The 24,321-nt window shown below is 45.6% G+C and overlaps 1 pseudogene; it reads right to left on the bottom strand.

Annotated features, from left to right (window-relative positions):
* Positions 1-14,634: 14,634 nt before the first annotated feature.
* Positions 14,635-22,758, bottom strand: LOC146839220 (uncharacterized; annotated as a pseudogene).
* Between the last annotated feature and the right edge of the window lie 1,563 nt (positions 22,759-24,321).

Genomic DNA, 24,321 nt, shown 5'->3' with positions numbered 1-24,321 from the left:
ACGGACGCACTGAATTTACAATTAAGGGACAGTGGGTTGAGGTAAAAGTTCAGAACAAATTCAATCAATGTCTCAGGTAGAAGGCCAAAAATGCTCATCACTCTAAACCATGAGACTTGATGTGGCTGAGCCAACGTATAACGCCGACGTTTCGACCCTGACGACCGCCTAGTTCATTGATGTAGGAGAGTAGGATCTGTTTCACATGGGTACCCCCACTTTTTGCTGGTGTTTCACTGTTTTTCGACCTTAGTCTGGCTGTGGCCCTGCTAATCAGGACCACAGCCTAGCTGCTTCCTCTCTAAAATGGTTTGCATGTACATTAGGTACATTTCTAATTGGATTCTGGAGTGCCTCATAAGCCCCTAGTATATGGTATACTATGTACCTAGGGCATAGGTACCTCAGAGGCCTACCAAGGGCTGAAGCATGTATGATGCCACACCTGGGAAGCACTCCAAAATGGCACCACAGGTCTGCTACTGCAGCCTGGGTAAGGGTGTGCTTGAATCCCTTACTGTGGTATAGGCTACCTATATCACTACCATAGCACACACATATAAAACCTATAAGTCACTCCTATGGCAGGCCTTAACAATCATGAAGGCAGAGTGCTTGGTTTTTGTGTGAGAAGGTGCTCCTGCATGAGCAGAGCCCCTCTGCAGCATTCGGAGTACCTCCTCTGATGCTGTTTGTGGTGCAGCCTGACCATATACTCTTAAGTGCATTATAACCTCGCGGTAAATGCAAACATTGGGATGGCTGCACGGAAACATGTCATGTTTGGTGTCAAACGCTTTGGAATACTACCCCCGCCACCAGTTCTGGTTTCTGGTGGCGGGGGTAGCATTCCACCCTTCTAGAGGGAGAGACATGTTCACACTGGTCTAACCCGGTAGGACTTTCTTGAGCCCTGGCATCACAAAATGGATGCCTCTGCCACAGACACGGGTCTGGCCTCCTGCTGCTGACCGAAACTCCGGCAGGGGAGACCTGGACAATAGGTTTCCTGTCACAGGGAGGTGTAACCACCTCCCTAGACAGGCAGATGTGTATTGGCGCTGGGCTGGAGCACTCTCTGGTCGTTTGAAGTCCTGCACTGGGGCCACACTTGGTGTCCCTGTGCATAGTCCAGTTCAAACCGGTTGCAGGGGTTACCTGCCCCTGCTCTGGTGCGAAACTCGACAAAGGAAATGGGTATAACCACCCCTCTTTCCAAACCCTCCCATAGGTGGGTCCCTAGAGTATGTCCAACACCCAAATTTAGTATACGTGTGGGAACCCAGTCCTTGCAACTTTAGTTTACCCTGGACAAAACTCTGCAACATATAGCCTGGAACTTCGACGTTCTACTTTAACTAGAAGACTGAAGAAATCTCCCTTGGGGTCAAGGAGTGACTCGCCTGCTTGGCAGGCACCAAAGAAGCAACTGACTGGTCTGCATCGCTGAAGCTCCCGCCGGACGCCGAAGTCTTTGCATCACCATAGGTGGATTTCAGACTTCCCCAAGGATACCCTGAGGCCACAGCAAAGCTGAGGCCCGTGGCTATCGTGGGTGACGTGGAACCGTGAACCTTGGACACCATGAACTTTTGGAGCAACACTATTTTCGTGGTCTTTCTTGAAGTTGTGCTTTGGGCTCCGAGTAGCCCTAGCCTTGAGCACCTCCTGCACCGAAGATTGCTGGCCTCCACTCCACAAGTGACCCGTTGTCCAGTTTTAAGTGTGACCGCTAGACGCTCCTTCGCAATCGCTAGCCCATTGGCTAGTAGTTCCCCACGAAGGCAACTCCTCTTCTACTTGGGCTTTCCTGGTTGCTCCAGACATGCCCCGACTTACCCTTGCTGGGTGAGTCCCTCAGACCTTGCTGATCTTCACCGCAGTTCTTTCTCTGATTTCCAGTGACTTGCCGTTGCCAAGGCTTGTTGGGTCCATTCGCCAACACCGCAGCACTCGACAGACTTCGTGGGGCAGCTCGAATGCAGCTCGTGGACTTCATAGACGCCCCCTGGACCTCGTGGCTGAAGGGTCAAGACACCCATCAACTCACCTGAAGCACCCAACATCTGTGGGCATTGGTCCATCCTGCCCTCGGTCACTGGCAAGTGACCCAGACTCTGCCCCCTCTGCTTTCAGATTCCTTCCATCCTAGATCCAGACTTGGATCTCTTCGGACACTTCTCGTCTTCACGGCAGCAGCACTTCTTCGCCAGCTTCCATTGCAATCGACGACGCGATCCGACACCAAAAGACACCTATGCACCCGGCTTCCCTAAGTGAGGTAACTCGAGTACTCCGGTACTCTCGTGGGTGCTAGCCCTAGAACTTCTTAAGTCCAAAATGGTTTGGTCCTAACTCGATTCTAAGTGTCCCTAATCTTTAAATTTCCAACCGCGACATTGCCCATAGAAGCTAATGGGAACCCGCGGTTGTGTTTACACACCCCGTGGGTCCCCTGTGTCACTACTTTGGGTGATTCCTTGGGGTCCCAGCGATTCTACAGGCTCTAGGCCTTGTGTCTAGTTCAGTCGTGGTTCTTATACCACTCTATTGGTATATGGTTTGGTACGCCCCTAGGGCCCAAACGTTTATTTGTGCTATTACTGTTGATCACTAACTTGTAAATTAAGTACTTCGAACTCCAGTCTCATAAAGTGACTAGAGGGGTGTGTTTTATCCTACAAACATATATTTTAAATATATACCTGGTGTGGTTGTCCTTTCATTTGATCATTCAAGAGATTATAGACTGGTATAACAAGCTGCTTTATATTCCTTCAACACTTAGCCTGAAGGCTGCTCTCCATAGCTACCACTAGAATAGCTTTAAATAAAGGTTGTCTTTAACCAATTCACCATAAGGGTTGTTTGGACTGAAACAAGGTGCCCATTGGAACTAGTGGACAGCATATATCAGGCCACCTTCTCACATTGGTGTGCAGCGTGTGGGATTCCAGCTTGCTATTGTTTTACCAGATAATCTCGATTGAATTGATCAACTAAAAACCACTAAAAGGTACATATAATATCAAGTTTAGCTGGAGTAAGTTCTACTGAACTTAGAGTTGTGTGTTAAGGGATAGCATACCCTTTCTACAACTCAAGAGAATTTAGTAGGCCACACTAGTGTAGGTAGTGCAATACACCACACCACATTAGTAATGTCTAGTCAGCCAGGAACCAGTGGGTCTCTGTCAGGAGTCAGTGAGCTCCTTCCCTATAAATATGAGGATCTCTCCTTTGCTCAGCTTAGGGCCTTATGTTCCATAAGGAAGCTGAACACAGGCAAAAGCCCAACCACCCAACATCTCATAAAGATACTTAAGCTGGATGATATCTCAGGGCCTAGTGGGCCTGATGGGGTAGGCAGTGTGGGTGGGGCAGCAGGTGAGGGTGGGCCTAGGGGTGGAAACTCCCCTGACTCTAACTCTAATGTGGACCAGACTGATGACAATGATCAGAATCTGGTGAACCCAGCTCTCCTGGATGAGGATGAGGAGGATGACCACAATGCTCCCTCCTTTATTCCTCCAGGCAGAGTTGAAAGTAGGGCTAGAAGGGATAGATCTCTCTCAAGGGGATCTGTCCAGTATAACTCCTCTATAGGGACCTCTCTCTCTTCTCACAGAGGGAGGGAAACCTCCCAGGAGAGGAGAGAGAGACTGCTGAAGTATGAGCAAGACAAGTTCAACCTCAGAAAGCAGCAGATGGCCTTAGATAGGGAAGCCCTAGAGCTCTACAGGGTTAGTAAAAAGGAGGGACTAGAGGCCCTTGGTGGCAGCAATCTCCCTAGAGATAGGGAGAGGTCTTATGACCATAGAAACCTAAGTAAGATTGTCCCTCCCTACCAGAGTGGGAATGACATCCACAAATGGCTAACTACCTTGGAGAGGGCCTGTAAAGTACAGAAGGTCCCTCAAGGTCAGTGGGCAGCAATCTTATGGCTCTCCTTTGCAGACAAAGGTAGAAACAAGCTCCTCACTGTAAGAGAAGAGGATGCTGATGATTACCAGGTCTTGAAAAGTGCACTAATAGATGGATTTGACCCAACCACTGAACAATACAGGTTAAAGTTCAGAGCCATCCAAAAAGCACAACATCAAGACTGGGTGGACTTTGTTGACTGTGCTGCTAAGGCTCTGGAAGGTTGGTTATTGGGCAGTAAAGTGTGTGACTTCATAGGATTGTACAATCTGATAATGAGGGAGCAGATTCTTAATGACTGTCAAAATCAGCTGTTGTACCAGTACCTTGTAGAGTCTGATCTGACCCCTCCCCAAGAATTGGGAAAGAAGGCAGACAAATGGGTCAGAACCAGGGTGAGGCAGAAGGTACAGAACCAAGGGGGTGACCCAAAGAAGCAGGATTCTAAGAACTCTGACAAGGGTGGGGACAAGGGTAAAGACCAGAAATCTTCTCAAGGGCCGCAAAAAACTTCTTCTAGTGGAGAGTCACAGTCAAGTAAGGGAAAAGGCCAAAAGAAACCTTGGTGCAATATCTGTAAACAGAAAACTCATTGGACCAGTGACTGCACCAAGCCCAAAGAATATACTCCAGCCGCCATTGCCCCTAAGGCAACTGTTCCCCCTAGTCTAGCTACAATAGGTGGTGGCAATGTTCAGAATAAGGAGGTAGTAGGGTTGACCCTGGGTTCTGAGATGGACTCTGGCCTAGTCAGAGTTCCAATTCAGGCTGCGCTTGTCTATGATGGAGGCATGGATATGGCCCCCTCTGTGAGTCCCAGTAATCTGGGCAAATACAGACAATAGCCTTTGATAAATTGAGTAGAAGCTTGGGCATTCAGGGACACAGGAGCAAGTGTCACAATGGTGACAAAAGATCTTGTGGATCCTGGGCAGATTATACTTGGTGAAATGTACCAAGTGACCAATGATAGCAATGTCAGAACAGACCATTCTCTGGCAGTTGTTAACTTCTCCTGGGGAGGGGTAACTGGCCTTAAGAAGGTTGTGGTAAGTGCAGATCTACCAGTACAGTGCTTGCTTGGAAATTATCTAGAGACTTCAGCTTGGGCTGAAGTGGAGCTCAGGACACATGCAGAAATGTTAGGGATCCCTGCTCATGTCTTTGCTGTGACTAGGTCACTGGCCAAAATGTCTAAAGCTGGACAGGCCCTGAATTCTGGAATAATGGATCAGGTGCCTCACAAGAGGAGGAGCAGTAGGGTTAAGGCAGAGCCTTCCCATCTGACTCAGAATGCGGATCAGTCTCCTCAGGGAGATGATCTTGAGCCTCAAGAAGGAACTGTCCCAGAGGAGCTTGAACCTGACTAGGTTGAGTTCTTGGGGACAGGGGGCCCTTCCAGGTCTGATCTGAACCCTCAGAAAGCAAGCTGCTGATGAGGCTGCTGGGAATGCTAGTGGCACCCATAAAGTTTATTGGGATGATGGACTCCTATACTCAGAGAGTAGAGACCCCAAGCCTGGTGCATCCAGGAGGTTGGTTATACCTCTGAGGTTTAGGGGTTTCCTATTGACACTAGCTCATGATATTCCCCTAGCAGGACACCTAGACCAGAACAAGACTTGAGACAGAATTGTCCCTCACTTTCACTGGCCCCACATGTCTGAGGACACAAAGGAGTTTTGTCGCTCCTGTGTAATCTGCCCAGCCAGTGGCAAAGCAGGTGGCACTAAAAAGGCCCCCCTGATACCACTACCTGTGGTGGGGGTGCCCTTTGAAAGGGTAGGGATTGACATTGTTGGTCCCATGGATCCCCAAACAGTATCTGGGCACAGATTTATACTGGTGGTGGTGGATCATGCCACCAGGTACCCAGAGACAATTCCCCTAAGGACCACTACAGCACATGTGGTGGCAAGAGCTCTCTTGAGTGTATTCTCAAGAGTAGGCTTTCCTAAGGAGGCAGTATCTGACAGGGGTGCAAACTTCATGTCTAGTTACTTGACTGCTATGTGGAAGGACTGTGGAGTGAACTATAAGTTCACCACACCCTATCACCCACAATGCAATGGTTTATAGTTGAGAGATTCAACAAAACATTAAAGGGCATGATTAAAGGACTCCCAGAGAAGCTTAGGCGAAAATGGGACCTACTCTTGCCCTGCCTTTTATTTGCATACAGGGAGGTGCCTCAAAAGGGGGGTGGTTACAGCTCATTTGAACTTTTGTTTGGTCACCCTGTCAGGGGTCCATTGTGTTTGGTGAAGGAAGGATGGGAGTTCCCTCTCAAGCCCCCAAAACAAGACATAGTGGACTATGTACTTGGTCTCCGCTCCAGGATGGCTGAATACATGAAAAAGCAAACAAAAACCTTGATGCTAGCCAGGAACTGCAAAAAGCCTAGCATGACCAAAAGGCTGTACTGACTGTTTACCAGCCAGGTCAGAAAGTGTGGGAGTTGGAGCCTGTGGCCCCAGCAGCCCTCCAGGACAAATGGAGTGGCCCCCATAAAATTGTTGAACAGAAAGGGGAGGTTACCTGATTGGTAGACCTTGGAACCCCTAGGAGTCCCCACAGGGTAGTTCATGTCAACAGACTAAAACCATATGTTGACAGGGCAGACATGGGCTTGCTCGCGGCTACTGATGAAAGACAGGAGGAAGAGAGTGACCCACTCCCTGACCTGCTGTCTCAGAACCCTGATGATGGGTCAGTTGATGATGTGGCTTTGGTAGGCAGCCTCACTGCCCGGCAGCAAACTGACTGCAGGAATCTCCTCAGCCAGTTTAGACATATGTTTTCCCTGACTCCCAGTCAGACCACCTAGTGTACTCATGAAGTGGACACTGGGGACAGTCTACCTGTGAAGAATAAGATCTACAGATAACCTGACCATGTCAGGGACTGTATAAGGACAGAAGTCCAAAAGATGTTGGATCTGGGTGTGATTGAACCCTCGGTTAGCCCTTGGGCTAGTCCAGTAGTCCTGGTACCCAAACCTCACACCAGTGGTGGGAAAAGAGAGATAAGGTGTTGTGTAGACTACAGGGGTCTCAATGCAGTCACTAGGACTGATGCCCATCCCATCCCCAGTGCAGATGAGCTAATAGATACTTTGGCCTCAGCCAAGTTTCTAAGCACATTTGACCTGACAGCTGGCTACTGGCAGATCAGACTAGCTGATGATGCAAAGCCAAAGACAGCATTTTCTACCCCTAGTGGGCACTACCAATTTGTGGTAATGCCCTTTGGTTTGAAGAATACACCTGCCACTTTCAAAAGGTTGATGAATCAAGTCTTTACTGGCCTGGAAGACTTTAGTGCAGCATATCTAGATGATATTGCTGTCTTTAGCTCCACCTGGGAGGATCACCTGGTCCACCTGAGGAATGTTTTGGAGGCCCTGCAAAAAGCCGGCCTAACTATCAAGGCTACTAAGTGCCAGATAGGGCAGAGTCAGGTTATGTACCTGGGCCACCTTGTAGGTGGAGGCCAGGTTCAACCATTGCAGAGCAAAATCCAGACCATAATGGAATGGATTGCTCCAACTACCCAGACTCAGGTGAGAGCCTTCTTAGGTCTGACTGGGTACTATAGGAGATTTGTCAAGGGGTATGGATCTATAGTGACACCCCTGAATGACTTAACTTCTAAAAAGATGCCCAAAAAGGTTCAGTGGACAGCTAGCTGTCAAAAGGCAGTTGATGACCTGAAGCAGGCCATGTGCACTGCTCCCATTCTGCAGATTCCTGACTACTCCAAGAAGTTCATATTCCAAACAGATGCATCTGAATTGGGGTTAAGGGCTGTACTGTTTCAAGTGAATGATGAATGTCAGGATCAGCCAGTAGCTTTCATAAGCAGAAGGCTGACCCCTAGAGAGAAACGTTGGTCAGCCATTGAGAGGGAGGCCTTTGTTGTGGTTTGAGCTCTGAAGAAGTTGAGGCCATACTTGTTTGGTACTCACTTCCTTGTTCAGACAGACCATAAGCCCCTCTTATGGCTAAAACAAATGAAGGGTGAAAACCCCAAACTGCTTAGGTGGTCCATTTCCCTACATGGGATTGTCTTTACAGCGGAAAGTAGACCTGGGAGTAACCATGCCAATGCAGATGGACTCGCTAGGTATTTCTACTTAGAACATGAAGACTCAACTGGTCAAGGTTAGTTTAATGTCCCTGCATTTGGGGGGGGGATTGTGTAGGAGAGTAGGATCTGCTTCACATGGGTATCCCCACTTTTTGCTGGTGTTTCACTGTTTTTCGACCTTAGTCTGGCTGTGGCCCTGCTAATCAGGACCACAGCCTAGCTGCTTCCTCTCTAAAATGGTTTACATGTACATTAGGTACATTTCTAATTGGATTCTGGAGTGCCTTATAAGCCCCTAGTATATGGTGCTTTGAAGTCCTGCGCTGGGGGCACACTTGGTGTCCATGTGCATAGTCCAGTTCAAACCGGTTGCAGGGGCTACCTGCCCCTGCTCTGGCGCGAAACTGGACAAAGGAAATGAACAAACTGGACAAAGGAAATTTCCAAGCCCACCCATAGGTGGGGCCTTAGAGTTAGTCCATCCTCTAAGCTTAGTATAAGAATAGGAATCCAGTCCCTAGGACTTTAGATTACCCTGGACGAAACTCTGCAACATATATCCTGGACCTTTGACGTTCTACTTTAACTAGAAGACTGAAGAAATCTCCCTTGGGGTCAAGGAGTGACTCCCCTGCTTGGCAGGCACCAAAAAAGCAACTGACCGGTCTGCATCACTGAAGCTCCCGCCAGACGCCAAAGACTTTGCATCACCAGAGGTGGATTTCCAGACTTCCCCGAAGCTACCCTGAGTCCACAGGAAAGCTGAAGCCCGTGGCTATCGTGGGTGACGTGGAACCGTGACCCCTGGACACCGTGAACTTTTGCAGCAACACTATCTTCCTGGTCTTCCTCGAAGTTGAGCTTTGGGCTCCGAGTAGCCCCAGCCTTGAGCACCTCATGCACCGAAGATTGTTGGCCTCCACTCCACGAGTGATCTGTGGGCCAGCTTCAAGTGCGACCGCTCGAGGCTCCTATGCGATCACTAGCCCGTTGGCTAGCAGGTCCCCACGAAGGCAACTCCTTTTCTAATTGGGCTTTCCTGGTTGCATCCAGACGTGCCCTGACTTACCCTCGCTGGGTGAGTCCCTCAGACCTTGCTGGTCTGCACCGCAGTCCTTTCTCTGAATTCCAGTGACTTGCCGTTGCCAAGGCTTGTTGAGTCCATTCTGGTCGCCGACACTGCAGCACTCGACAGATTTCGTGGGACAGCTCGAATCCGGCTCGTGGACTTTGTCGACACCCGCAGGTCCTCGTGGCTGAAGAGTCAAGACACCCATCACCTCACCTGAAGCACCCGACATCTGTGGGCATTGGTCCATTCTGCCCTTGGTCACTGGCTAGTGACCCAGACTCTGTCCCCGCTGCTTTCAGGTTCCTTCCACCCTAGATCCAGGCTTGGATCGCTTCGACACTTCTCCTCTTCACGGCAGCAGCAGTTCTTTGCAGGCTTCCATTGAAATCGACGGCGCAACCCGACACCAAAAGACACCTATGCACCTGGCTTCCCTGGGTGAGGCAACTCGAGTACTCTGGTGCTCTCGTGGGTGCTAGCCCTAGAACTTCTTAAGTCCAAAACGGTTTGGTCCTGACTTGATTAGAAGTGTTCCTAATCTTAAAATTTCCAACCGCGACATTGCCCATAGAAGATAACGGGAACCTGCAGTTGTGTTTTCACACTGCATACAGTCCCCGTGGGTCCCCTGTGTCACTACCTTGGGTGGTTCCTTGGGGTTCCAGCGATTCTACAGGCTCTAGGCCTTGTGTCTATCCCAGTCGTGGTTCTTATACCACTTTTTTGGTATATGGTTTGGTACGCCCCTAGGGACCAAACGTGTATTTGTGCTATTACTGATGATTGCTTTCTTGTAACCAAAGCACTTCGAACTCCAGTCTCATAAAGAGACTAGAGGGGTGTGTTTTATCTTAAATACATATATTTTGAATATATACCTGGTGTGGTTGTCCTTTCATTTGATTATTCAAGAGATTATAGACTGGTAAAACAAGCTGCTTTACATTCCTTCAAGACTTAGCCTGAAGGCTACTCTCCATAGCTACCACTAGGATAGCTTTCAATAAAGGTTGTCTTTAACCTATCACCATAAGGGGTTGTTTGGACTGATACATTCCGTCCATCATCTTGTGTGTTTTGCTGTATCACAGAACAGCCATAAGGAAGTATGTCCGAAAGCTGCAGAGGGGCTCAGCTCATGCTTGGGCACCCTCTCACATAAAACCAAGCACTGCCTTCAGGATTGTCAAGGCCTGCCATAGGAGTGGCTTATAGGTTTATATGTGTCTGTATATATGTGTGGATATAGGTAGCCTATACCACTGTAAGGGGTGCAAGCACACGCTTACCCAGGCTGCAGTAGCAGACCTGTGGTGCCATTTTGGAGTGCTTCTCAGGGGTGGCATAATATATGCTGCAGCCCCTGGTAGGCCTCTGAGGTACCTATGCCCTAGGTACATAGTATACCATATACTAGGGGCTTATAAGGCACTCCAGAATCCAATTAGATATGTACCTAATGTACATGGAAACCATTTTAGAGAGGAAGCAGCTAGGCTGGGGTCCTGATTAGCAGGGCCACAGCCAGACTAAGGTCGAAAAACAGTGAAAACCATCAAAAAGTGGGGGTACCCATGTGAGCAGATCCTACTCTCCTACAGGACACATGTCATGTCTGTATGCACTGCCAGCACAGAGTGGGATTCTATTCACCATATTGCAAGCTGGCAGCTCAGGGGAATAATAATGTCTATGTGTTTGTGTTGTTCAGCCCTGTGCTTGTGACTGTGTGCACATGTGTGAGTTGTAGTTTGTGCACTATACGGTGTGTTTGGGTCCACTCAGCCTTTCATCCATCTGAGGTCGATAAAATGAGTACCTTTGAGTTGGGTAACAACAAACATCTGTTATTCAGCGCCAAGATACCCGTAGTGGTGAACATGCGCTTTACAAATACACATGTTATGTTGGTGTGTCCTTGCACTTGTGTCAGACGAATACTTGTTGTTGGTGGCAATTGTGAGTATGCAGGGTGTGTGGCTGGCAACTCAGTGTTGTGTTTTGTTTATTTGCCATGTGTTTTATAACTTTTCTCAGCCACACTGACATTGTGGGTGTGTTTTGTCATGCATTGCTGTCACTTGGGTCTATTTTGTAGCCATTACGGCATGTGGGGTGTAGAGTAAGACCATTGTCTATCTGTGCTTCATATGCCTACCCAGTGTGTGTGTGCCCTGCATCTATATTGTTATGGGGCACTCATCACCTATCCACTACTGGCGTACACACCACTACACATTCCTGTCGGCTGTCCCCTTGGCTTGCCAGTGTGTTTGCCTCCCCATCAGTTCATGGGCTTCACTATGGGGTGTGGGGTATGTCTGAGTGACTTGACAGGCTGTGTGTCCAGTTGGGTGTTTGGTTCTATTCTGTGTGAGTGTTGAATTTGTGCTTGGACTCAGTTTGTTTGCCATGTGTGTAGTGTAAGTGTGGTGTGCGGGTTGCCATGGCCATGTGTTTCTGTGCTGTGTGTTCATCTGCAGCCCACCTGCTGTGGCTGCATCCCTAGTTGTTTGGAGTGTGCGGTGCAGGGTGTGGATTCACCTGGGTGGTTGTTGTGCAGGGGGTGGCACAGGTGGGGCACATGGCATGTCCCTTTAGGGGGGGCTACTGTGTGGAGGGTGGTGGTGTGGGCCTGTGATCTGTGTGCACTGCCCAGGCCTGGCGCCGGACCTGCCTTCCTGCATTCTGTGCATGTTTTCACACAGCTTCACTGCTGCTGTGACGTGACCGGGACATTGCAGCATGATTGGGGTGGATGCATGGCCTCGATGCAGAGGGGTGCATTTGTGACACTTGGGACATGTGTGGGTGCACTTGTCGATGTGTTCCTGTCCCCACCTGGGTGTCTGGTGTGGACATGAACACAGTGTCAGCTCTGGTGTTGTGTGTTGTGTTTGTGGGCGGAGTTGTGTAATTGCGTACCTACGGCGCCGTCCGCGACGGGCCATGACTTGCTGGCAGTGTATCACGTGCAGCGCTGGGAAAACGTGTAAGGCTTGGTCCACTGCGGACGGGTCCAGGTGGCAGGGACCGTGGATCTGGTAGCGCTTGCTCCGCTGTGGTGTTTCCGCCATCTCTGGATGTGTGGTTTCTCCGCTGCAGTGCCACTGGCTGTTTGAGGCATTCTAATTGGTACGGCGGAAGGGACGTCATTCCGCACAGCGGTGAGTGTCCATTGGATCCCTCCGCCACGGTGGCGGGTGCTTTTGGATGGCGGTTCACGTCACACCGCAGCGGACGGGAAATGGGGTGTGTTTGCCCATGTTAATATGGCGGACGTGAGGACCGCTGCTCGCGGGTGGAAAATTGAAGTTTTCCGCACCGCTAGCACCGCGGTGGTGCCTCCGCCGGACATCCTAATAGACCCCTTAGTTTGCTGAGACATGAATGTCTGAAGGGTGCATCTTCAGCTCTTTCAACTGTTTGAGAGAGGGCAGCAGTCTCAAATTCTGGGGGCACAGATACCAACAGCTTCCCTCACAATCTTTGCTTTTTGCATCTACAGCTGGTGCAGATGCCACCTAAGAGAGTAACCTTTCCAGCTAGGCAGTCTGCTTCCTGGAGTCAGCCTGCTTTGCTTTTCCCAAACTTTGGTCAACAAAGGTAAATATGTCTTCTACTATAGTGTTCTTAGCTCGCTTTTGGTAACGTGGCTTGAGCAGTATGGCCTAAGGCATGCTCGAAGGTAAAGCAAAACAGTGTAACTCACAAATTTCAATACAGTTTAGTAAAAATAAACCAAGTTTAGATAAACAAGAATATTTAGTAATTATTCAGAAGCAAAATCAAAAGGAGGGCTGTGATTTAAGGTTTAGTAATTAGCAAAAACAACTGTCAAAACCAAACAAAAAGGTAAATATATATTTTTTTAAAACCGATCCACTGAATCAATCAGGAAGTCACATACAAAACTGTAGTTGACTTCGCTAGCCATGCTCCAGGGGACAAAGGTACGTTTAGTCTCTGGTGATGATCAACACTTGAATTTGATGCGAGATTTTTGGCTGAATCAGTCTCAGAAGGTGACGAGCTGCACAGAAGTGGCTTGAAGTGCAGAATTCCCACAGAGTAGAGTTGGGTCAACAAGTTAAACCTGAAACTACGGCCATCAAAATGCGTGAAACTTCAGGCAGTTACAACAGCTGCGAAGTCTTCCGAGCTTCCAAGTTATGGAGATGGTTCAAGGTTGATGATCTGAGCCAAAGCATGGAACGTGGTGTGAGACAAGCAGCGTACTGGAGCTCCCGCTGGAGGTTCAAACATGAAACTTGTAACTGTCAAGGCGTATCACAGCAGGTTCAAAGGTTGTTCAGCGATTCAAACCCATATCTCACATATCCAAGTGGAAAGGTAGAATACCAATAAAGGCAGATAAAGGTGCAGGGATCTCAGGGTTTGGGCTCTCGGTGCTTACCTTGTAGCCGTACAACGAGGGTAAAAACTGTTCATCGTATAAAAATGTACACAAAGGAGAAGACCTCAGAACCAGTTAACAGCAAAGTACATTTCTGCGCTAACGTTGTGGTAAAACCAACAAATTCAGGTAAAAGGAAGAGGAGAAGGGAAAATACAAAAGCAAATCATGATAACATGGTTAACAACATGGAGAAATTACCTGATCCTACTATGGTAATGACAAATCGCTGCTACAGGACGCCCTCAGGAGGCCCAATGATGTAGGAAATCCAGGAAAATTACTTCAAGATATTCGTTGCCGCTCCTCGGCCAAACAAGCACATCAGACGAGTGCTCTGGTGTTCGCGCAGGATCATCCCATTCACTCTAATAACAGCCCAAGTGCCCACGTCCACTTTAGCGTTACCACAAAAATGAAACACTCAGGTCGAGTTGGACGCCTCGAGGGCTATTCACAAAGGTACCTTACACCTGTGAGTAATCTATACGTATAAGTAAGCTCATAGAGCAACTTTGCTTGATTTAGCTATTCACCATTACGATAAAGTTACTCAAAAGTGTGGACTTGCACGTCTGCACAACCTTGAATAGATGTGGAGCAAAATATACAAATGTAACTTACTGAAGCAAAAATGGACTCTGGGTGGTGCCACATAAATGCAGCACCACGCAGAGCCGAGCACTGGCAATGCCTTCCAAAACTGCATAGAAATACAAACGAATGTTACAAAATTACCTATATTTTAAACATAATTATTTCATGATAAAATATGTTAACCTTTTAATAAAAAAACTAATTGTAACTATTAAATAATTCATTTTACTTAATTCTATCCATAACTTTTTGTAAGGCAGTTTCGCCTCCACAAAGAGTTGTGTGACGAAATGTAGTTATCATGAGAGCATAATAAGAAAAAACAATGATTTTACTTTAGGTGGGATTTTTTATACAAACCTTTGGAAAAATATGTGTAAAAAAATAAGTAGATAATTAAATGGTGGTGGTGTATCATTTTTATTTGTTATAAAATAAATGTACATTCATATTTCACATAAAAATATTTCATTTTTTCAAGATTGATAAACTTGTAAAATATTACATAAATGTTTTACACAGGCAGAGCTTCGACCAAGTTGAATATATACAATTTTTTTTATTTTTTCTAAAGCCTAAATTAAAAGTTAAGCAACATTTGTCTTATGTATTCCTAATTATTAATTGTGATGTAGAGAATTAATTATAACAAATGTAATTATACCTTACTAAAAATGAATGGTATATCAGTGTTTATGCATAAGTATTTCACATTTTACAGCCACTCCCCTCTGTCACTCCCACATTTACTACTAAAAACTATACCAACGTGTGCGGAAACTCTGCAGTCGGGGCAGGCAACTCCACAGAGAAAAAGATAGGAGAGGCAGAACGACTACACGTAGTTTGTGAATCGCATTTTGTTGTATTTTAGTCATCCTATACTAGTTTATGAATAGGCCTGATTACCTGTGAGACTTTCTTCGATGTATCTGATGTGATTGTAAAGCTTGTGAAATTGTCCTAAAGAGATGGGAAGCAGGTTCCATTTGTAGCAAAAAGAACATAGAAAGAGGCCGCTAAAGTGGATCTTTGTAATACAAGGCTGTGTCCCCGTGGAACAGACGTCATTAGGACTATTTATGGTTGGCCTTGTCTTTCATTTTTTAAATTTAATTTATTCGGTGTTTTAAATAGCGCAGACATGACCCAAATAGGGTATCAGAATGCTTCACAATTCCATAGCCTAGAACTTTCGATGGCAGGTTTGACACAAACCTTTAAGCAACAGTAATAAGCGTAAATAATCAGTTTGGGAGATTGAGACATTTGTGCTTACAACAACATACATACACGTCCTAACGATTACTAGAGATCGATTTGTGTTAACATAGCCCGTGATCTAGAAAGTATCATAACAGTGCCTGGTCTTCTTTTATTATGGGAGGAATTTGTTCATAAGAAAAGTCTTAGCTTCTTTTTTGAAATCTGACGTGGACGAGATCCTTCTAATGCTCGGAGGGAGGGAGTTCCAGATTCTTGGTGCAACACCAGAGACTGCTCCGTCATAAGTTCTCTTCTTTCAGAAGAGGGGAGGTATCAGTAAGAGGTCTCCATTACTCAGAGAGAATCTGCTGCCTCCTGATAATGGTACAAACACTAGAGTGGTAGAAAGACTAGAGAATGATGTGGTGGGATGTTGCAGAGAATAACTACCGTTCCATCCATCACCTTTAGTTTTTCTCAATGATCAGCCCTACGTGGCACAGAACAGATGTTGGTCCCATAGAGACCTACGGCAAAGGGACTCCTGCTCAGCCCCCTGGTGAGGCTCATTAAGGCTGGAAACAGTTTGAAGTTACCTGGATTCTAGATCCTAGGGGAGTGGCCTCAAAGTTCAGGATCCAATGAACTTTGTGGGTCAGAGCCACTGCTTATAAACACTCAGCAAACAAAACACGCTGAATGGAATGAGGCCACAAATAGTTACAAAAGGATGAGGTTAATGCAAGCAGTTCCATGCCTCACTGTGTGCTTTTCTCAGTAGAGTTTGTAGAACAATCAACGGAGCGGAGTCTTTGTGGCGGCTTCATGTAAATGTTTTGCGATGCTGAAAGCTCCTCCTCAGGGTTTACAGAGAGCACCTTTTATTCTCCCACACTGTCTCTCTTAAAGGCTCATTTACAACTAAACATGGGAACCTGTCAATACTAATTTCCATCTAGAGGGATATAAAACATTCTTTTGCCCGGCGCGAAAGGCCACATCAGGGAGAGCCATGGGAGGGTTGGTTATTTATGCTGACCTTACAATGCAGGGTAGATGGATAGATTTGGCCCGGGACTCTGAGGTTGCGCAGGGGCTCTTTTTTCTTACTAAAGGTTACAGGCTATATTTTATAAGTTTTTATAACTCAATGTCACACGGTCAGGGTCTCGCAAGTGTGCATGAGCTGGATGCTAGACTAATGCAGGCGCAGGAGCTAGGGCAGAAGGGGCTTCATTTAGTGTTAGTAGGTGATTTCAATTGTCATTTGTGCCCAAATTTAAAAGCATCCTGTGGTGATTGGTCAACTTGCATGCTTGAGGATGGCCCTCACTTGGAACACACAAGGGAGGGCAGGGAGCTAGGTAGCTTATTACACGCGCACGCGCTGACGCACACTATGGACATGATTGAGGTTGAACAGGATACAATGGTTCACCCTACATTTAAAGGCAGAGGGTGTGCTTCTTTTGTTGATTATATTTTTGTTTTGATTTCACTTAGAAACTGTGTGTCCAGGTTTAGCATTAGCTACAGTGCGTTTAGTGATCATAACCCCCTCGCCTTATCCTTGGCGGATGTCTGCGACTATCGCGAGTCATCTGGCATGGGAGGGGGTGGCCAGGTCTATGGATCAGGGCAGGAGGCTACGGTGGACACAGGTTAACGGAGAAGCCTTTTATAAATCCTTGTTAAAAGAAGGAGAACATGTAATTTTAAGGTGCTTAGATCTTGATATAAAGGGACAGATTTAGTGGAGGTTTTTAAACAGGTGGCCCAATTAGTTGACCCCTTGCTGCGAGCCCCTATGCCCAGTGTCATAAGAGGTTTGACCCACATTGTTCACGTGCTCTCAGAGAGCTGAAAGATGCCCTAAAGACACCCCAAGAGATAGGGTTTGGGTGTCCGTTTGCCGTAAAAATTATAAGTTAGCTGTCAAGGGACGTAAACGTCAATTGCAAAAACAAGCTTGGGAGGACTTGACAGAGGCAATAACACTAAAAGACTCCTCCGCTTTCTGGAGAGTCATAAATAACTCTTGTTTTCAAGAATCGACAAAAACCCGGGCTGAGCAATAACATCCTGCAGGAGCAATGGTATGAGCACTTTCACGGGCTGTACAATTACAATCCAAGTGCTGATTCACCCCAGGAATGTAAAGGGGAACAGGGTACACCTCCAGTGAGATTTTCACTGAGTGAGGTTAAAAAGGGAATTGAGGGCCTAACTAGGAACAAGGCTCCTGGCCCTGACGGGATCCAACCTGATCTTTTCATAAATAATGTGGATCTCTGGGCCCCAATCCTGACTAGGGTGATTAACGCAGCAGCGGACGCCAGCATCCTGGTCTACAGACACGATTGTCCGCCATTTTTAAAAGGGCAACAAGGACGACCCACAATGTTACCGTCCGATTTCCCTTATCAATGTGTCAGTGAAGGTACTAGGGCGGGTGGTTTTAAGTAGGCTAATGGAGTGGGCTGATGAGCATAAGATCATAACTGATGTTCAATTTGGCTTTAGGCCAGGAAAATCTACTACTGACCAATGCCTCAATCTGTAACTCATTGCAGCCAAATACACAGTGGTAAGTCCAGGGACGATGTATTTAGCATTTATGGACTTAACCGCCGCCTTCGACAGAGTCAATAGAGGGAAACTGTGAGCATTAATGGACGGGCTTGGCGTGGACCCATGGCTTATTAACATCTTAAAAACTTTGCATTTGAACACCACTGCCACGGTTAGATACTGCCAGGATGGAAACAAAACAGAACCCTTTACGCGCTCCAGTGGTGTTAGACAGGGTTGCATACTAGCTCCCTTTCTGTTTATGCTATACATAAACGGTCTTGGTCACGCACTAAGGACTCTTCATGCTGACACTCCAAGGATAGGTACCCGTGGAATTGCAGTTCTGCTTTATGCAGACGACGCGGTACTTCCTGCATGCACTCCCAAAGGTCTGCAGATCCTAATAGATGGGTTTGTATCCTTCATGGAGAACCTGGACTTGTCTCCCAATTTGGCAAAATCTTATGTCATGGAAGTGGGCAAATAGGCAGGCAAATCATACAAATATACAATTGGATCTCATTGCCTAGGCAAGGTGCAGTCCTTCTCATATCTGGGGATTTTATTCGATGGGCGTCTTACTAGAGGAGAAGTGCTGCACCATGGCCAAATGCAACGGTTCAATAATGAATTTTGCCCAAAGGTTAGGACGATGGTCCCCAGAGCAGATTTTGAAACTGTACAGCTCCATGTGCTGTGCCAAAGTGTTGTATGGCAGTGAGGTTTGGGGATTTATTGAGGCAAACTAATTACAAATAGAGGAGAACAAGTATCTTAGGCGCCTGTTAAAAGTTCCTCAGAGCACGCCAGCCCACATTGTACACGAAGAACTGGGTGCACGTTATATCATGGAAAGGTGGGCTGTCAACCCCCAGTTTGCTGGGTAAAGATCTGGTCAGATGAGGAGGCCGCACTAAGTAGGCAGGTTTTAGAAGATTGTCTCTTCCTGGACCATGGCCTCAAAATTCCCAGGCTAAAATATGTGAAGGAGTCCCTTGTGAAAGTTGGCTGTGCAGAATTATTCGCTAACCCCTCGGAAATAAGTACACTGGATAGGGCACTGGTCAAGGACCGGTTCTTTAAGAACGTAACGTTGCACCGGGAAGACAGAGAGTTACTTAAACCGTCAGCGAGAGAACATTTAATTGTCAGATCCACCGAGGGCATTGAACCATACCTGTCTGGTATAAGTAGTGCCCATGACAGATTTTGAATGACTCGGTTCAGACTAAACCTTTTGCACTACATTTTAGCAGAACTGGCAGGGTTCACACTGCATCCAGACTTGAAGGGGCCCTGTGGCTGCGACCATAGGTCTCCACAGGACACCCTTCACTTTGTTTTATTCTGCCCATTTTATTCTGATCCAAGAAGAGTTTTTCTGAGGGGTATCTTAAAAAAAGCCAGATTTAAACAAGCACAGGTGGCACTTTTATTTCTGAAATTGGCCACAGATGCCTTTACACTTTTCTGAATCACAAATTTTTTATGGACTGCTTACAGATTAAGGGCCTCAAGGGGTTGCGTGAACTAGACCTGCAGATGTAGTTGCCTCATGAGAGACACGTTACATTCGATGTTTATTTTTTAGCTAGATATATTTAATCTGTACCATGTAGATTATAAATTGTTGTATTGATCCTTTTTAAATGAAGTTTGTACTGTAACCTATGGATAAATTGTTACTTTTATGGTATTTTTATATGCCGAATAAAGGAATTGAATTGAATTGGACCTATAGAGACCTACGGCAAAGGGACTCCTACTGTAGCTCTCTGGTGAGGCTCGTTAAGGCTGCAAACAGTCTGAGGTTACTTGCATTCCAAATCATAGGGGCGAAGCCTCAAAGTTCAGGATCGAATGGACTTTGTGGATCAGGGCCACTGCTTATAAACACTCAGCAAACAAAACACGCTGAAGGGAATGAGGCCACAAATAGTTACAAAAGGATGAGGTTAATTTAAGCATTTCCATCCCTCGCTGTGTGCTTTTCTCCGTAGACAGTTTGTAGGACAATCAATGGAGTGGAGTCTTTGTGGCTGCTTCATGTACATTTTTTGCGATGCTGAAAGCTCCTCCTCAGGGTTTACAGTGAGCACCTTTTATTCTCCCACATTGTCTCTCTTATGTAGATAGGTTACATTTACAACTAAAGTTTTTGTCACATTGAGAGCACGGGTCATTTTCTTTCATGTGGTGGGTTCTCCCTTTTGAAATCAAATTGAATCTCCAGCAGACCCTTCCCTGGCATTTAGAACAATGACAAGGTTTTTTTCCAGGTAACTTCTCAAAGATTGAGTGAGACCAGATTTCCGACTGAAACTTTTCCAGCATTCAGGGAGCTAATAAGGTTTTTCCCCAGTGTGAGTTCTCTCATGTCTAGTGAGATTTATTTTCTGACATTCAGAACACTGATAGGGTTTGAGCCCAGTTTGGATTCACTCATGTTGAGTTAAACTGGATTTGTCCAAGAAACTTTTATTGCATTCAGGGCACTCATAAGGTTTTTGTTCAGTGTGGGTTCTCTCATGAGCAATTAAACCGGATCTCTGTCTGAAGCGTTTCTGGCATTCAGAACACTGATAGGGTTTGAGCTCAGTATGAATTCTCTCATGTTCAATTAAACTGAATCTCTGATAGAAAGTTTTTGGGCATTCAGAGCACTGATAAGGTTTCTGCCCAGTGTGAGTTATCTCATGGTGAGTGCGAGTCTTTTTCTGACTATTGCTTTTTTGGCATTCAGAACACTGATACGGTTTGAACTCAGTATGGATTCTCTGATGTTGAGTTGAACCGGATTTGTGATAGAAACTTTTTTGGCATTCAAAACACTGATAAGGTTTCTGCCCAGTGTGAGTTATGTCATGGTGAGTGCGAGTCTTTTTCTGACTGAAGCTTTTTTGGCATTCAGAACACTGATACGGTTTGAACTCAGTATGGATTCTCTGATGTTGAGTTAAACCGGATTTGTGATAGAAACTTTTTTGGCATTCAAAACACTGATAAGGTTAATGCCCACTGTGAATTCTTTCATGTACAGTAAGTTTGAATTTCTGACTGAAGGTTTTACAGCATTGAAAGCACTCATAAGGTTTTTGCCCAGTGTGAGTCCTCTCATGTTTAGAGAGACTAGCTTTCCAACTGAAGATTTTCCAGCATTTAGAGCACTGATAAGGTTTTTGCCCAGTGTGAGTTTTCTCATGTTGAATGAGATGGTCTTTCTGACAAAAGCATTTCTGGCACTTAGTGCACTGATACGGTTTATGCCCAGTGTGGGTTCTTTCATGCACAGTAAGGTTGGATTTCTGACTGAAGCTTTTCCAGCATTCAGAGCACTGATAAGGTTTTTGCCCAGTGTGAGTTACCTCATGTTGTGAGAGATTCGATTTCTGACTGAAGCTTTTCCAGCATTCAGAGCACTGATAAGGTTTTTGCCCAGTGTGAGTTACCTCATGTTGTGAGAGATTCGATTTCTGACTGAAGCTTTTCCAGCATTCAGAGCACTGATAAGGTTTTTGCCCAGTGTGAGTTACCTCATGTTTTGAGAGAGTAGATTTCCGACTGAAGCTTTTCTGACATTCAGAGCACTGATACGGTTTATGCCCAGTGTGGGTTCTTTCATGCACAGTAAGGTAAGATTTGTGACTGTAGTTTTTGCAGCATTCAGAGCACTGATAAGGTTTTTGCCCAGTGTGAGTCCCCTCATGTGTAGAGAGATTAGCTTTCCAACTGAAGCTTTTCCAGCATTCAGAGCACTGATAAGGTTTTTGCCCAGTGTGAGTTACCTCATGTTGTGAGAGACTCGATTTCTGACTGAAGCTTTTCCAGCATTCAGAGCACTGATAAGGTTTTTGCCCAGTGTGAGTTCTCTCATGTTCAATTAAATTGGATCTCTGACTGAATCGTTTCTGGCATTCAAAGCACTGATAAGGTTTTTGCCCCGTGTGAGTTCTCTCATGGTGAGTGAGAGTCTTTTTCTGACTGAAGCTTTTCTGGCATTCAGAACACTGATAAGGTTTTTGTCCATTGTGAGTTCTCTCGTGTACAATTAAACTGTATCTCTGATAGAAAGTGTTTTGGCATTCAGAGTACTGATACGGTTTGTGCCCAGTGTGAGTTCTCTCATGGTGAGTGAGAGTCTTTTTCTGTCTGAAGCTTTTCTGGCATTCAGAGCACTGATAGGGTTTGAGCCCAGCATGGATTCTCTGATGTACCGTTAAACCGTATTTCGGATTGAAACTTTTTTGGCATTCAGAGCACTGATAAGGTCTTTGTCCCGTGTGGGTTCTCTTGTGTTTAATTAAACCGGATTTTTGACTGAATCTTTTCCGGCATTCAGAACACTGATAAGGTTTTTGCCCAGTGTGGGTTCTCTCATGTAAAGTGAGATTGGGTTTGTGGCTGAATCTTTTTTGACACTCAGAACACTGATAAGGTTTGTGCCCAGTGTGGATTCTCACATGTTGAATGAAAGAGGATTTGTGACTAAAGCCTTTCTGGCATTCAGGACACTGATAGGGTTTTCGTCCACCACTAGTTTTCTCATGTCCAGTGAGGTGGGATTGATAACTAAAGCTGTTCTCACATTCATTGCTCTTATTCGAGTTGTTTGTTTCTCCAAGTTGGGTCTGTTCCTGGATACAGGCCATCTTAAGACTGAATCTGATTCCAGAGTCTGTTCTTGTTTATGTTACACCCAGCATTAACTTCTAAAATACACTGCAGATGCTCTTCTTAACATTTGTATTGAACTAATGATAGTTTTTATCTGGAGATCATTTTCCTACCTTTGAAGCCACCTATCTAACTTGTCTTATGAACGTTTTCTAAGGAGCACCATGTATTTATTACGATGCTCCTCATGGATTCATTTTCTCCAAGTTATGCCCAGTGATTTTGTGATTCCACTTCATCACATTTGAATTAGGAGTTTGCCTGTTAAGTGTATTTGTTCATACACGTAATGACAGGTGATTAGGGCATGCCAGGATGGTTTATGAATTATCAATAGCATAACACTGTCCCCTTTAAAGCTTTTTGTGCCAGTATATGCTTTTTGAACTCGTCGGCTAAGGCTAAGGCAGGGGCATGATAGACTTTGGAAGTACGGGACACTTGGAAACCACTCGGATCAACCCAAGAGACAGAGTTTGGAAATGATAATCCAGGATCTTTGCTGTAATGACATCTGAGAAAGAACATTTATGATAACTCTCTTTTAAACAATGTTTTCTCTCCTCTGAATCACAGGAGACTGAAACAAAAGCTTGCACTTGTAAACTAAAGGTATCAGCCTTCTTGGCAGTTCTGTCACATCACATCACGTCTACGGATACTGATCTGTTGGGGAGGGTTTGGGTGTCCAAAGCATTTCTCATAAACCATCAAATAGAGTATGCATAACTGAGTATTCTCAAGTGCACTGCTTGGGTATCAATTGTGCCCAATGTTCTCATCAATCTCAGTTACTAACACTTGGCAAACATTTATGGTCATTTTACTTTAGGGATTTGACAATTTTCACATTCAGCAACTTTTTCCGCTCCAAGTTCCTCACCATTCCAGGCACATAGAATGTGTTTCTCCTCTAGAGCTCGAGAATGTTTTAACTTTCCTTGAAATAATCCTTTTTGTTGTGTTTCACAAAATTTAAACCTTCTTTCTTCTGTTCATGCTTCTGTCACCTGTAGAAATGGAGTCAAAAATTGTAAATGAACACAAAGAAAAAATATTTGGACCTTATACTTTGCACAAAGAAAGTATTAACAAAAACAAGATAGGAAATCAGTTTGAGTTGCATTTCTGATAGTGGTAAAACAGTGTGGATCGGGAGCTTGGGATCACTGGAAATCAAGGATGTGAGAGCAAAAGAAGTGAATATTTAAGAAAGAAACGCAGATTCTCAGAAGCAGCCAACACTATCAATTTACAATTTTTATGGCAAAGACTGGCGTCATAGTGAGATATTTGTAATTCTTTTAATTAATTATTAGATGTTATGAACTCCCTGCCCACCTAGACTGTTAATCTATTCATTTTTTTTACAGTGATCTAGGAAGGGACATTTTATTGAACGAAGGAATTGGCCTTGATTCACTCAGTGCTTTAAATGCCACCGTAGACTGAGGCCGTGTCCAGTTTGCTCAGTGGAATTCACTATTTCAAATTGTGCGGATGATAAGGACTTACTTGGTGGACCAGAACTCATCACACTCCTCCGATAGGACGCGGCCACTGCAACACCTGAAAAAGAGAAAAAAACAGCAGAACAGTAAAGGAAACCAGTAAAGGAAAACAAAAAGGGTCAAGAAAAGAAAAACACAAAACAGAGGAAAGAGAAAAAAGGCTATCTTCCCCCCTTTGGTTTTGATATTGGCATATGGAGCATGGATACTGGACCTTTATTAGCTCCTGGGTCCCCCTCTTTGTTTTTATTGATATC

Source organism: Triturus cristatus, chromosome 4_2, assembly GCF_964204655.1.
Source record: "Triturus cristatus chromosome 4_2, aTriCri1.1, whole genome shotgun sequence".
NCBI classification, from domain to species: domain Eukaryota; kingdom Metazoa; phylum Chordata; class Amphibia; order Caudata; family Salamandridae; genus Triturus; species Triturus cristatus.
Note: the sequence above shows the minus strand (reverse complement) of the source record. Positions and strands in the feature narration are given on the sequence as shown.